The sequence below is a fragment of the Salmo trutta genome, chromosome 35 (genome assembly GCF_901001165.1).
Source record: "Salmo trutta chromosome 35, fSalTru1.1, whole genome shotgun sequence".
NCBI classification, from domain to species: domain Eukaryota; kingdom Metazoa; phylum Chordata; class Actinopteri; order Salmoniformes; family Salmonidae; genus Salmo; species Salmo trutta.
This window is the reverse complement of record NC_042991.1, coordinates 32,908,986-32,925,082: the sequence shown is the minus strand read 5'-3', so window position 1 is coordinate 32,925,082 and position 16,097 is coordinate 32,908,986. Positions and strand designations below refer to the sequence as shown.

At 42.5% G+C, this 16,097-nt stretch overlaps 1 protein-coding gene across 8 annotated transcripts in view; it reads left to right on the top strand.

The window, feature by feature from the left end:
* The window catches only part of LOC115175105 (MAP/microtubule affinity-regulating kinase 3), a 111,032-nt gene that overhangs the window by 42,615 nt on the left and 52,320 nt on the right, over positions 1-16,097 (top strand). The window lies entirely within an intron of this gene.

Below are 16,097 nucleotides of genomic sequence, written 5' to 3'. Positions count from 1 at the left end.
GGCTATTCCATGCGAGGACTTTCCAAGAACCTGAAGATCTCGTACAACGCTGTGTACTACTCCCCTTCAGATAACTGCGTAAACTGGCTCTAACCAGAATAGAACGAGTGGGAGGCCCCAGTGCACAACTGAGCAAGAGGACAAGTACATTAGAGTGTCTAGTTTGAGAAACAGATGCCTTACAAGTCCTCAACTGGCAGCTTCATTAAATAGTACCCGCAAAACACCAGTCTCAACGTCAACAGTGAAGAGGCGACTCCGGGATGCTGGCCTTCTAGGCAGAGTTGCAAAGAAAAAGCCATATCTCAGACTGGCCAATAAAAAGAAAAGATTAAGATGGGCAAAAGAACACAGACACTGAACAGAGGAACTCCGAGAGCATCCCGGAGTCGCCTCTTCACTGTTGACGTTGAGCCTGGTGTTTTGCGAGTACTATTTAATGAAGCTGCCAAGCTTTTGACTTTTGAACGACACGCTAGCGTGTGTATGTGTATATGTGTGTGTGTGTGTGTGTGTGTATATATATATTTGAATGTAGGCCTTTTTTAAATGATTTTGACAGTTATTTTATTTTCAATGGCGGTCTTCCTCCAATACCTTCAGTTACATGGTTATTCAGCCCTAGACGCGATGAGTGAAAGCAATATGGCGGATGCCTAGCGGCTACTGTAGCTAGCTTACTCTTTGTTTCTTTCAGTGCAGATAAAGGAAATGAAATAGAGAGGGAGCCACTGCTGTTGAGATCTCTCTCCTGTATATGTGGCAGGCACAGTCTGTCAGTCAGTCAGTCCGTCAGTCACCCAGTCAATCAGTGACACAGTCAGTCTGTCACACTGTCTAGCAGTCAGTCTGCCAGCATCGTGCACTATCCCACAGTCTTATAGGTGGTCAACCATCTCATCCAAAACAAGATATTGAGTTGTCAAAAAAGGCTGTCAGTCACTTACTCATTCAGTCAGTCAGTTCTTCTCTCAGTCCAGTAGGTCCTCAGAGCATCTCCACCACACAGTTTCTACACTTGTTCACTCACTCATTCAGTCAGTCAGTTCTTCTCTCAGTCCAGTATATCCTCAGAGCATCTCCACCACACAGTTTCTACACTTGTTCACTCACTCATTCAGTCAGTCAGTTCTTCTCTCAGTCCAGTAGATCCTCAGAGCATCTCCACCACACAGTTTCTACACTTGTTCACTCACTCATTCAGTCAGTCAGTTCTTCTCTCAGTCCAGTAGATCCTCAGAGCATCTCCACCACACAGTTTCTACACTTGTTCACTCACTCATTCAGTCAGTCAGTTCTTCTCTCAGTCCAGTAGGTCCTCAGAGCATCTCCACCACACAGTTTCTACACTTGTTCACTCACTCATTCAGTCAGTCAGTTCTTTTCTCAGTCCAGTAGGTCCTCAGAGCATCTCCACCACACAGTTTCTACACTTGTTCACTCACTCATTCAGTCAGTCAGTTCTTCTCTCAGTCCAGTAGGTCCTCAGAGCATCTCCACCACACAGTTTCTACACTTGTTCACTCACTCATTCAGTCAGTCAGTTCTTCTCTCAGTCCAGTAGGTCCTCAGAGCATCTCCACCACACAGTTTCTACACTTGTTCACTCACTCATTCAGTCAGTCAGTTCTTCTCTCAGTCCAGTAGGTCCTCAGAGCATCTCCACCACACAGTTTCTACACTTGTTCACTCACTCATTCAGTCAGTCAGTTCTTCTCTCAGTCCAGTAGGTCCTCAGAGCATCTCCACCACACAGTTTCTACACTTGTTCACTCACTCATTCAGTCAGTCAGTTCTTCTCTCAGTCCAGTAGGTCCTCAGAGCATCTCCACCACACAGTTTCTACACTTGTTCACTCACTCATTCAGTCAGTCAGTTCTTCTCTCAGTCCAGTAGGTCCTCAGAGCATCTCCACCACACAGTTTCTACACTTGTTCACTCACTCATTCAGTCAGTCAGTTCTTCTCTCAGTCCAGTAGGTCCTCAGAGCATCTCCACCACACAGTTTCTACACTTGTTCACTCACTCATTCAGTCAGTCAGTTCTTCTCTCAGTCCAGTAGGTCCTCAGAGCATCTCCACCACACAGTTTCTACACTTGTTCACTCACTCATTCAGTCAGTCAGTTCTTCTCTCAGTCCAGTAGGTCCTCAGAGCATCTCCACCACACAGTTTCTACACTTGTTCACTCACTCATTCAGTCAGTCAGTTCTTCTCTCAGTCCAGTAGGTCCTCAGAGCATCTCCACCACACAGTTTCTACACTTGTTCACTCACTCATTCAGTCAGTCAGTTCTTCTCTCAGTCCAGTAGGTCCTCAGAGCATCTCCACCACACAGTTTCTACACTTGTCGCACTCTATGGACAGGTTGTTTTCTTCTCCCTTTTTTCCCCTCTTTCCCTCTCCCTCTGCCTCTTTCCCTCTCTCTCTGCCTCTTTCCCTCTCTCTCTGCCTCTTTCCCTCTCTCTCTGCCTCTTTCCCTCTCTCTCTGCCTCTTTCCCTCTCTCTCTGCCTCTTTTTTTCTCTTTCTTTCTCTCTCTTACCCTCTCCCTCCTCTCTCCCTCCTCCTCTCCCTTTCTCTTTCTCTCTGCCTCACCCCTCCTCTCCCTTTCTCTCTCCTACTCCCTCTCCCACCCTCTCTCTCTCTCCTTTCTTTACCTCTCTCACTAACACCAACCGGTTTAGAGCCCAGTGTCCCTCATGCCTTTGAGGGGGGTTGGATAAGACACCGTTGATGAGGAGATACTGTTACCTCTTCATGTTCAAAGCCTTTGGCCGGGGGAGCCGGCAGCTAAATGAAACCTTTTACGCCCCATCATTCCCTGGCTTACTGTACCTGGTCTGAGCACAGTGTACAGTACTCTATGTTGAGAATGACCCTCCCGTGTACAGGCAGGGACATCTATGTATTCTCATTTGTGTTTTAAAACCATGTCTTTATTACATATGTTGCTGAAGTTCTGAGTTCCTACTGTACCAGGAAGTACGTTCTGGTGGAATAAAGTTCATATACACCACCATCTCTTACTCACTAGGCTGTGTATCAATGCTCCAGGGCCACGTGCATATATTTTCACCTTAGATGTGGCCGTATGGAACAAAAATGATCACTGGTAAGTCGAAGCTATAAAAGACAATGGGCGCCAAGAAAGGGTCGCCATGCTTTGTGAACCCATTCTTTGTACTTGTGTGTGTCAGTGAAGCTGTGTGTTTGTTTGCACAATGGTCTGCGCACACATTTTAGTGGTTGAGTGTGCGTGGGTCGGTGATGCTGCGTTTGTGGGTCGGTGATGCTGCGTTTGTGGGTCGGTGATGCTGCGTTTGTGGGTCGGTGATGCTGCGCGTGTGGGTCGGTGATGCTGCGCGTGTGGGTCGGTGATGCTGCGTATGTGTGTGTTAGTGTGTACGTACCACAGGAGATAATGGCCCATTTGTGTCAGTGCTCCTAGCCAGGAGTCAGAGCACTCAAAAAGACAAAGCACTCAGGAGTCAGCGCATGACACACACACACACAAACACACACTTGATACATATAACATACTTTTATAACACACCAGAACATAGACCTACAGTAGGCCTACACTCACATACTGATTACTTTGACTACTTTATGCTCTGCCCCTATTGATGCCACCTGCCTCAAGGTGGTACAAGGGAGGGTGAAGACGGAGTGGAGAAGGAGAAAAGGATGGGACGGAAGGTTGAGGCGAAAGAGATGGTTAGATATAGAGAGAGATGGTTGGATATAGAGAGAGATGGTTAGATATAGAAAGAGATGGTTAGATATAGAAAGAGATGGTTAGATATAGAGAGAGATGGTTAGATATAGAGAGAGATGGTTGGATATAGAGAGAGATGGTTAGATATAGAAAGAGATGGTTAGATATAGAGAGAGATGGTTAGATATAGAGAGAGATGGTTGGATATAGAGAGAGAGTGTCAGATATAGAGAGAGATGGTTGGATATAGAGAGAGAGTGTTAGATATAGAGAGAGATGGTTGGATATAGAGAGAGATGGTTAGATATAGAGAGAGATGGTTGGATATAGAGAGAGATGGTTGGATATAGAGAGAGATGGTTGGATATAGAGAGAGATGGTTGGATATAGAGAGAGATGGTTGGATATAGAGAGAGAGTGTTAGATATAGAGAGAGAGTGTTAGATATAGAGAGAGAGTGTTAGATATAGAGAGAGAGTGTTAGATATAGAGAGAGAGTGTTAGATATAGAGAGAGAGTGTTAGATATAGAGAGAGAGTGTTAGATATAGAGAGAGAGTGTTAGATATAGAGAGAGATGGTTGGATATAGAGAGAGATGGTTGGATATAGAGAGAGATGGTTGGATATAGAGAGAGTGTTAGATATAGAGAGAGAGTTAGATATAGCGAGAGAGTGTTAGATATAGAGAGAGAGTGTTAGATATAGAGAGAGAGTGTTAGATATAGAGAGAGTGTTAGATATAGAGAGAGAGTGTTAGATATAGAGAGAGAGTGTTAGATATAGAGAGAGATGGTTGGATATAGAGAGAGATGGTTGGATATAGAGAGAGATGGGTGGATATAGAGAGAGAGATGGGTGGATATAGAGAGAGATGGGTGGATATAGAGAGAGATGGGTGGATATAGAGAGAGATGGGTGGATATAGAGAGAGATGGGTGGATATAGAGAGAGATGGGTGGATATAGAGAGAGATGGGTGGATATAGAGAGAGATGGTTGGATATAGAGAGAGAGTGTTAGATATAGAGAGAGAGTGTTAGATATAGAGAGAGAGTGTTAGATATAGAGAGAGATGGTTGGATATAGAGAGAGAGTGTTAGATATAGAGAGAGATGGTTAGATATAGAGAGAGATGGTTGGATATAGAGAGAGATGGTTGGATATGGAGAGAGAGTGTTAGATATAGAGAGAGAGTGTTAGATATAGAGAGAGAGTGTTAGATATAGAGAGAGAGTGTTAGATATAGAGAGAGAGTGTTAGATATAGAGAGAGAGTGTTAGATATAGAGAGAGAGTGTTAGATATAGAGAGAGAGTGTTAGATATAGAGAGAGAGTGTTAGATATAGAGAGAGATGGTTGGATATAGAGAGAGATGGTTGGATATAGAGAGAGATGGTTGGATATAGAGAGAGAGTGTTAGATATAGAGAGAGAGTGTTAGATATAGAGAGAGAGTGTTAGATATAGAGAGAGATGGTTGGATATAGAGAGAGATGGTTGGATATAGAGAGAGATGGTTGGATATAGAGAGAGATGGGTGGATATAGAGAGAGATGGGTGGATATAGAGAGAGATGGGTGGATATAGAGAGAGATGGGTGGATATAGAGAGAGATGGTTGGATATAGAGAGAGAGTGTTAGATATAGAGAGAGAGTGTTAGATATAGAGAGAGAGTGTTAGATATAGAGAGAGAGTGTTAGATATAGAGAGAGATGGTTGGATATAGAGAGAGAGTGTTAGATATAGAGAGAGATGGTTAGATATAGAGAGAGATGGTTGGATATAGAGAGATGGTTGGATATAGAGAGAGATGGTTGGATATGGAGAGAGAGTGTTGGATATGGAGAGAGAGTGTTAGATATGGAGAGAGAGTGTTAGATATAGAGAGAGAGTGTTAGATATAGAGAGAGAGTGTTAGATATAGAGAGAGAGTGTTAGATATAGAGAGAGAGTGTTAGATATAGAGAGAGAGTGTTAGATATAGAGAGAGAGTGTTAGATATAGAGAGAGAGTGTTAGATATAGAGAGAGAGTGTTAGATATAGAGAGAGAGTGTTAGATATAGAGAGAGATGGTTAGATATAGAGAGAGATGGTTGGATATAGAGAGAGATGGTTGGATATAGAGAGAGATGGTTGGATATAGAGAGAGATGGTTGGATATAGAGAGAGAGTGTTAGATATAGAGAGAGAGTGTTAGATATAGAGAGAGATGGTTGGATATAGAGAGAGATGGTTGGATATAGAGAGAGATGGTTGGATATAGAGAGAGATGGTTGGATATAGAGAGAGTGTTAGATATAGAGAGAGAGTTAGATATAGCGAGAGAGTGTTAGATATAGAGAGAGAGTGTTAGATATAGAGAGAGAGTGTTAGATATAGAGAGAGAGTGTTAGATATAGAGAGAGAGTGTTAGATATAGAGAGAGAGTGTTAGATATAGAGAGAGAGTGTTAGATATAGAGAGAGAGTGTTAGATATAGAGAGAGTGTTAGATATAGAGAGAGAGTGTTAGATATGGAGAGAGATGGTTGGATATGGAGAGAGATGGTTGGATATGGAGAGAGATGGTTGGATATAGAGAGAGATGGTTGGATATAGAGAGAGATGGTTGGATATAGAGAGATGTTGATAGAGAGAGTGTTAGATATAGAGAGAGAGTTAGATATAGCGAGAGAGTGTTAGATATAGAGAGAGAGTGTTAGATATAGAGAGAGAGTGTTAGATATAGAGAGAGAGTGTTAGATATAGAGAGAGAGTGTTAGATATAGAGAGAGATGGTTGGATATAGAGAGAGATGGTTGGATATAGAGAGAGATGGTTGGATATAGAGAGAGTGTTAGATATAGAGAGAGAGTTAGATATAGCGAGAGAGTGTTAGATATAGAGAGAGAGTGTTAGATATAGAGAGAGAGTGTTAGATATAGAGAGAGAGTGTTAGATATAGAGAGAGAGTGTTAGATATAGAGAGAGAGTGTTAGATATAGAGAGAGATGGTTAGATATAGAGAGAGATGGTTGGATATAGAGAGAGATGGTTGGATATGGAGAGAGAGTGTTAGATATAGAGAGAGAGTGTTAGATATAGAGAGAGAGTGTTAGATATAGAGAGAGATGGTTGGATATAGAGAGAGATGGTTGGATATAGAGAGAGAGTGTTAGATACAGAGAGATGGTTGGATAATTAGTAAAAATCCAAATAACTTCACAGATCTTCATTGTAAAGGGTTTAAACACTGCTTCCCATGCTTGTTCAATGAACCATAAACAATTAATGAACATGCACCTGTGAAACGGTCTTTAAGACACTAACATCTTACAGACGGTAGGCAATTAAGGCCACAGTTATGAAAACTTAGGACACTAAAGAGGCCTTTCTACTGACTCTGAAAAACACCAAAAGAAAGATGCCCAGGGTCCCTGCTCATCTGCGTGAATGTGCCTTAGGCTTGCTGCAAGGGGGCATGAGGACTGCAGATGTGGCCAGGGCAATAAATTGCAATGTTCGTACTGTGAGACGCCTAAGACAGCGCTACAGGGAGACAAGACGGACCGCTGATCTTCCTCGCAGTGGCAGACCACGTGTAACAACATCTGCACAGGATCGGTACATCCGAACATCACACCTGCGGGACAGGTACAGGATGGTAACAACAACAACTGTCCAAGTTACACCAGGAACGCACAATCCCTCCATCAGTGCTCAGACTGTCCGCAATAGGCTGAGAGAGCCTGGACTGAGGGCTTGTAGGCCTGTTGTAAGGCAGGTCCTAACCAGACATCACCGGCAACAACGTTGCCTATGGGCACAAACCCACCGTCGCTGGACCAGACAGGACTGGTAAAAAGTGCTCTTCACTGACGAGTCCCGGTTTTGTCTCACCAGGGGTGATGGTCGGATTCGCGTTTATCGTCGAAGGAATGAGCGTTACACCGAGGCCTGTACTCTGGAGCGGGATTGATTTGGAGGTGGTGGGTCCGTCATGGTCTGGGGCGGTGTGTCACAGCATCATTGGACTGAGCTTGTTGTCATTGCAGGCAATCTCAACGCTGTGCATTACAGGGAAAACATCCTCCTCCCTCATGTGGTACCCTTCCTGCAGGCTCATCCCGACATGACCCTCCAGCATGACAATGCCACCAGCCATACTGCTCGTTCTGTGCGTGATTTCCTGCAAGACAGGAATGTCAGTGTTCTGCCATGGCCAGCGAAGAGCCCAAATCTCATTCCCATTGAGCACGTCTGGGACCTGTTGGATCGGAGGGTGAGGGCTAGGGCCATTCCCCCCAGAAATGTCCGGGAACTTGCAGGTGCCTTGGTGGAAGAGTGGGGTAACATCTCACAGCAAGAACTGGCAAATCTGGTGCAGTCCATAAGGAGGAGATGCACTGCAGTACTTAATGCAGCTGGTGGCTACACCAGATACTGACTGTTACTTTTGATTTTCACCCCCCCCCCATCCCCCCTTTGTTCCGGGACACATTATTCCATTTCTGTTAGTCACATGTCTGTGGAACTTGTTCAAAAAAATTATCTAAATCAAATGTATTTATATAGCCCTTCTTACATCAGCTGATATCTCAAAGTGCTGTACAGAAACCCAGCCTAAAACCCCAAACAGCAAGCAATGCAGGTGTAGAAGCACGGTGGCTAAGAAAAACTCCCTAGAAAGGCCAAAACCTAGAGAGAAACCAGGCTATGAGGGGTGGCCAGTCCTCTTCTGGCTGTGCCGGGTGGAGATTATAACAGAACATGGCCAAGATGTTCAAATGTTCATAAATTACCAGCATGGTCAAACAATAATAATCACAGTAGTTGTCGAGGGTGCAACAGGTCAGCACCTCAGGAGTAAATGTCAGTTGGCTTTTCATAGCCGATCATTGAGAGTATCTCTACCGCTCCTGCTGTCTCTAGGACAGCAGGTCTGGGACAGGTATCACGTCCGGTGAACAGGTCAGGGTTCCATAGCCGCAGGCAGAACAGTTGAAACTGGAGCAGCAGAACGGCCACGGGGGACTGGGGACAACAAGGATACATCATGCCAGGTAGTCCTGAGGCATGGTCTTAGGGCTCAGGTCCTCCGAGAGAGAGAAAGAAAGAAAGAGAGAGAGAGAAAGAATTAGAGAGCTCATACTTAAATTCACACAGGACACCAGATAAGACAGGAGAAATACTCCAGATATAACAGACTGACCCTAGCCCTCTGACACACAAACTACTGTAGCATAAATACTGGAGGCTGAGACAGGAGGGGTCAGTAGACACTGTGGCCCCATCCGATGATACCCCCGGACAGGGCCAAACAGGCAGGATATAACCCCACCCACTTTGCCAAAGCACAGCCCCCACACCACTAGAGGGATATAGTATAGCCCACAAAGATCTCCGCCACGGCACAACCCAAGTGGGGGAGCCAACCCAGGCAGGAAGACCATGTCAGTGACTCAACCCACTCAAGTGACGCACCCCTCCTAGGGACGGCATGGAAGAGCACCAGTAAGCCAGTGACTCAGCCCCTGTAATAGTGTTAGAGGCAGAGAATCCCAGTGGAGAGAGGGGAACCGGCCAGGCAGAGACAGCAAGGGCGGTTTGTTGCTCCAGAGCCTTTCCGTTCACCTTCACACTCCTGGGCCAGACTACACACAATCATAGGACCTACTGAAGAGATGAGTATTCAGTAAAGACTTAAAGGTTGAGACCGAGTCTGCATCTCTCACCTGGGTAGGCAGACCATTCCTTAAAAATGGAGCTCTATAGGAGAAAGCCCTACCTCCAGCTGTTTGCTTAGAAATTCTAGGGACAGTTAGGAGGCCTGCGTCATGTGACCGTAGCGTACATGTAGGTATGTACGGCAGGACCAATTCGGAAAGATAGGTAGGAGCAAGCCCTTGTAAGGCTTTGTAGGTTAGCAGTAAAACCTTGAAATCAGCCCTTGCCTTAACAGGAAGCCAGTGTAGGGAGGCTAGCACTGGAGTAATATGATCCATTTCTTTGGTTCTAGTCAGGATTCTAGCAGCCGTATGTAGCACTAACTGAAGTTTATTTAGTGCTTTATCCGGGTAGCCGGAAAGTAGAGCATTGCAGTAGTCCAACCTAGAAGTAACAAAAGCATTGAAATATTTTTCTGCATTCTTGATATGTTCTTTAAAAGAGAGATCAGGGTCCAGAGTAACGCCAAGGTCCTTCACAGTTTTATTTGAGATGACTGTACAACCATCAAGATTAATTGTCAGATTCAACAGAAGATCTCTATGTTTCTTGGGACCTAGAACAAGCATCTCTGTTTTGTCCAAGTTTAAAAATAGAAAGTTTGCAGCCATCCACTTCCTTATGTCTGAAACACAGGTTTCTAGCGAGGGCAATTTTTGGGCTTCACCATGTTTCATTGAAATGTACAGCTGTGTGTCATCCGCATAGCAGTGAAATTTAACATTATGTTTTCGAATGACATCCCCAAGAGGTAAAATAAATAGTGAAAACAATAGTGATCCTAAAACGGAACCTTGAGGAACACCGAAATTTACAGTTGATTTGTCAGAGGACAAACCAGTCACAGAGACAAACTGATATCTTTCCGACAGATAAGATCTAAACCAGGCCGGAACTTGTCCGTGTAGACAAATTTGGGTTTCCAATCTCTCCAAAAGAATGTGATCGATGGTATCAAAAGCAGCAATAAGGTCTAGGAGCACGAGGACAGATGCAGAGCCTCGGTCTGATGCCATTAAAAGGTCATTTACCACCTTCACAAGTGCAGACTCAGTGCTATGATGGGGTCTAAAACCAGACTGAAGCATTTCGTATACATTGTTTGTCTTTAGGAAGGCAGTGAGTGGCTGCGCAACAGTTTTTTCAATTTCTTTTGTGAGGAATGGAAGATTCGTTTTAGGCCTTTTGTTTTTCTTTTTAAAAAATATTTTCTGGGTCAAGGTTTGGCTTTTTCAAGAGAGGCTTTATTACTGCCACTTTTAGTGAGTTTGGTACACATCCGGTGGATAGAGAGACGTTTATTATGTTCAACATAGGAGGGCCAAGCACAGGAAGCAGCTCTTTCAGTAGTTCAGTTGGAATAGGGTCCAGTATGCAGCTTGAATGTTTAGAGGCCATTATTATTTTCATAATTGTGTCAAGAGATATAGTACTAAAACACTTTAGTGTCTCCCTTGATCCTAGGTCCTGGCAGAGTTGTGCAGACTCAGGACAACGGAGCTTTGGAGGAATACGCAAATTTAAAGAGGAGTCTGTAATTTGCTTTCTAATGATCATGATCTTTTCCTCAAAGAAGTTCATGAATGTATTACTGCTGAAGTGAAAGCCATCCTCTCTTGGGGAATGCTGCTTTTTAGTTAGCTTTGCGACAGTATCAAAAAGAAATTTCGGATTGTTCTTATTTTCCTCAATTAAGTTGGAAAAATAGGATGATCGAGCAGCAGTGAGGGCTCTTCGATACTGCACGGTACTGTCTTTCCAAGCTAGTCGGAAGACTTCCAGTTTGGTGTGGCGTCATTTCCGTTCCAATTTTCTGGAAGCTTGCTTCAGAGCTCGTGTATTTTCTGTATATCAGGGAGCTAGTTTCTTATGACAAATGTTTTTAGTTTTTATGGGTGCAACTGCATCTAGGGTATTGCGCAATGTTAAATTGAGTTCCTCCGTTAGGTGGTTAACTGATTTTTGTCCTCTGACGTCCTTGGGCAGGCAGAGGGAGTCTGGAAGGGCATCAAGGAATCTTTGGGTTGTCTGAGAATTTATAGCACGACTTTTGGTGCTCCTTGGTTGGGATCTGAGCAGATTATTTGTTGCGATTGCAAACGTAAAAAAATGTTCAGTTAATGTCTCAGTTGTTGAATCTTGTTAAGTTCATACAAATATTTACACATGTTAAGTTTGCTGAAAATAAACGCAGTTGACAGTGAGAGGATGTTCTTTTTTTGCTGAGTTTAGAAAGAGATGGTTGGATATGGAGAGAGATGGTTGGATATGGAGAGAGATGGTTGGATATGGAGAGATGGTTGGATATAGAAAGAGAGGGTTGGATATAGAGAGAGATGGTTAGATATAGAAAGAGATGGTTAGATATAGAGAGAGATGGTTAGATATAGAGAGAGATGGTTGTATATAGAAAGAGAGGGTTGTATATAGAAAGAGAGGGTTGGATATAGAGAGAGAGGGTTGGATATAGAGAGAGATGGTTGGATATAGAGAGAGATGGTTGGATATAGAGAGAGATGGTTGGATATAGAGAGAGATGGTTGTATATAGAAAGAGAGGGTTGGATATAGAGAGAGGGAATTAGATATGGAGAGAGTCACATGGAAGATGAGCAAAGTCACATGCAGCAGTAGACAGACTGCAGAGGACAGAGAAACGGAGGGAGGAAGAGGAAGGACTCATTGATCAAGTGAGTCAGTTTAGTGTGCATTTTGAAAGCAGCTAACAACACCAGGGTTGACTGTGTTCAAAGCCTATACTTACTGTGGGTCCTCTCAAGTCATTTTAGGCCTTACAAGGTAATGTAATGTACAGTAAAGCAATTTTAAGTTAGAATTCGATTGAGTTCAAATAACATGGAATGTACTCCCATGTGAAATGCACAAATAGACTGACTGAGTGGTTTCTCTCTGTACTTGTTCTTAGGTCCTTTCCCAGGTTCATTAGGCTAATGTTTCGTTTAAAGCTGGTGTCTACTGACGTAGAAATGGACAGACCGAAGGAGAGGGCAAGGGAGAGGTGGCAGCGTAGCCTAGTGGTTAGAGCGTTGGACTAGTAATCGAAAGGTTGCAAGATCGAATCCCCGAGCTGACAAGGTACAAATCTGTCATCTGCCCCTGAACAAGGCAGTTAACCCACTAGGCCGTCATTGAAAATAAGAGTTTGTTCTTAACTGACTTGCCTAGTTAATTAAAGGTTAAATAAAAATAGAGGCAGATAGTGCCTTCAGAAAGTATTCACACCACTTTTCTTTTTCCACATTTTGTTGTGTTACAATTGTGGGATTAAAATGGATTTCAAAGTGGAAGAAACATTTTAACATCTGTAAAAAAAAAAATATGAAAAATTAACACTGTCTTGATTAGATAAATATTCAACCCCCTGAGTCAATAAATGTTAGAATCACCTTTGGCAGCGAATACAGCTGTGGGTCTTTCTGGGTAAGTCTCTAAGAGCTTTGCACACCTGGACTGTACAATATTTTCACATTTATAATTGTTTTAATTCTTCAAGGTTGGCCAAGTTGGTTCTTGATCAATACTTGACAGCCATTTTCAAGTCTTGCCATAGATTTTCAAGTAGATTTTAAGTCAATATTGTAATATGAAGAGTGGGACTCAGTGATGTGTTGTTGGATTTGCCCCCAAACATAATGCTTTGTATTCAGAACATAAAGTTAATTTCTTTGCCACATTTTTTGCAGTTTTACTTAAGTGCCTTATTGCAAACAGGATGCATGTTTTGGAATATTTTTATTCTGTACAGGCATCCTTCTATTGTGGAGTGACTATAATGTTGTTGATCCATCCCTGTTTTTTTCCTATCACAACCATTAAACTCTAACTGTTTTAAAGTCACTATTGGCCTCATGGTGAAATCCCTGAGCGGTTTCCTTCCTCTTTGTCAACTGAGTAAACACTAGAACCGCCATAGGCCAACGGCCATTGACGTTTGATTTTGTCAATTAAAAAAATCTGCCCAAAATAAGCTGTGTTCTGCTCCTTCCCCTTACATTCCTGTACTTATGAGTTTGTGTTATGCCTATTTATCAGCAGCAAATAATTTTACCACACGACTTGTGGGTTGATACCATTCTCTTTGTTTTACTTTGTAAAAATAAGCTGGACTGCTTTATTTACTGTAACTCTATTACTAATCAAATGTATTGTAAGGGAAAGGAAAACATGCTACATGTTGCAGTAGACCTTTAGAATAATGTAAAATATATCCTTGACTCCAAGTTGATGAGCGGGAAACAAACGATGCCAGTCAGCATGCACAGTCGGCCCATCAAAACTACACCTAAACTATAATGAAACTAATTTTGCACATAAGAGTTAGCCTATAGACAAGATTAAATTGACAATAATCTGATGAGTGGTAATTTTAGGCCTATCAGTTGTCAAATTGTATATGAAGAGATGGGCGCATGTTGTAATTGACAGATGCAGGGAAAGGAGCATCGCTTTATCAAATCCTCCTTCAGAGTCACATGCTGGTAAAACATTTTTATTTCTATATAGTATCAGAAAGAGCATATTCTGCAGTTTCTACGACACTTACCTTTGTCAAATAAATTCAAGAGGTGCAGCTCTATTTCCAAATGTCACTTTTTCCAAGAATATCCACGCTGTCCGTGCATTCAGCACATGACCAGACGCATGGTAGCATTTCTCTGGCTACTAAGCAAAAACTAGTAACATAATACAATTTAAATTAAAATATGCTATTCTGTTGTCAATGGATGAATGATAGAAATCAGATAGAAACAGATAATGGTGCTTGTGACTTTAATGAACTGAATGATGAGAATAATGAGAAAGGTTAAGAGGATGATTGAATTTAGAACAATAGTGTAATGATGAATTGTGGCTGGTCGACTTATTTTATTATGAAATGCTGGAAATGGTATATCATTTTCCCCGGGAGAATCAAATCAGACCGAGTAAAACATACATGTGTAGTTCACAAGGTCAAGCCCAACCAAACTAATGGATGCACTGACAGCATTGCAAATGCTGCAGAATTTAGATGGAGGATCGGATATTGAGCTTGAAATCGACGTTGCTGATGAAGAGTCTTAATTGGATTTTGATGTTGACTTCGAGCCTCCGCCTCCGATGCCTGAGCCTCGCCGCAGAAAAACCAGAACCAAGCCAATTGAGACAGTGATCCCCCAACTGGCACGGTGAGAGGAGTCTGGGAGGGATGGCACGGTTTGGGTAGAAAAGAGTGACGAGTTTGTGACATGCAGAAGTTGCAGCACATCAGAGAATGTACTTTTGCTCATAGGCACAGAAAAGGAAACAGTACTTGAGACATGTCTATGGATGAACTCAAAGCATTTATTGCATTCTTGTATGTCTGCTGGGCGTACGGCGGAAAGAGCATGGATGTGGAGTCATTTTGGTTTGATAGGTATGGGGTGGACCTTTTCAGAGAGACCATGCCACGCAACCGCTTCTGAGAGACCATGCCACGCAACCGCTTCTGAGAGACCATGCCACACCTGCGGCAGGTGCACACAAAACAAGGCCCATGAAAACTGTGTGCAGTGCAACAGATTTTTTGTTGTTGTTGTGGGGCTTGCTCACACAAAGCCCCGAAGTTGAGATTGATTCATCTGTAAAGGCACAGGTGTAAGGGCACAATACAGTGTCTGATCAACAAATGACTGTTTTTATATCTTGTCATGAATATTTTTCCACAAATATTTCTTTATGTGATTAATCCTTTACAATTGTTCATGCACTGGTGATTTTGTTCAGGAATACAGCAAATCATTTCACCTGTGACCTGGCTGGTTATATTATTATTATTATTATTATGTGTTTCTACTTTGTCAGAAGAAGCTGTAACAGTACTTAATTAATTAATATAACTCTATGACTAATCGAATCTACAAATAAAGTTGATCAAATGGAAACACCGTGATGTTTTTATTGGAACGGAAACTAAAATACGCTATAGGCCTACGTTTTTTCTAGGAGTTTGTAGAATTATACAAAACATATCATTGACTCTATCTAAACAATTGATATATTTCCACAAATATTTATTCATGCATTTTATCCTTTACAATAGTTTCTGCACTATTTATCAAGAGTTGGTGCTTATGTTTGCCTACCTTGCGGGTTGATATGTATCTGATGCATCTGCTGAAGGGGATTCTTGGGAACGTTTTCTAGCGGGTACTTATAGGCTGAAAGGCCAGGCTGTTTTAGTGTTAAGAAGGACGCCTGTATCTTTGTAGTGTCTGGGTGTATTGATACGCCATCCTATCTATCAATATCTGCCCTTCTTTGCGAGGCATTGGAAAACCTCCCTGGTCTTTGTGGTTGAATCTGTGTTTGAAATTCACTGCTCGACTGAGGGACCTTACAGAGATGAGGTAGTCATTAAAACATCATGTTAAACACTATTATTACACATTAAATTTGTGACTTAAGCAAATATTCTACTCCTGAATTTATTTAGGCTTGCCATAACAAAGTGGTTGATTACTTATTCACACAAGACATTTCAGCTTTTCAGTGTTTATTCATTTGTAATGAATTCGAAAAACTTAATTCCACTTTGACATTATGGGGTATTGTGTGTAGGTCAGTGACACAAAATCTCAATTGAATCCATTTTAAATTCAGGCTGTAACACCACAACATTTGGAAAGCGT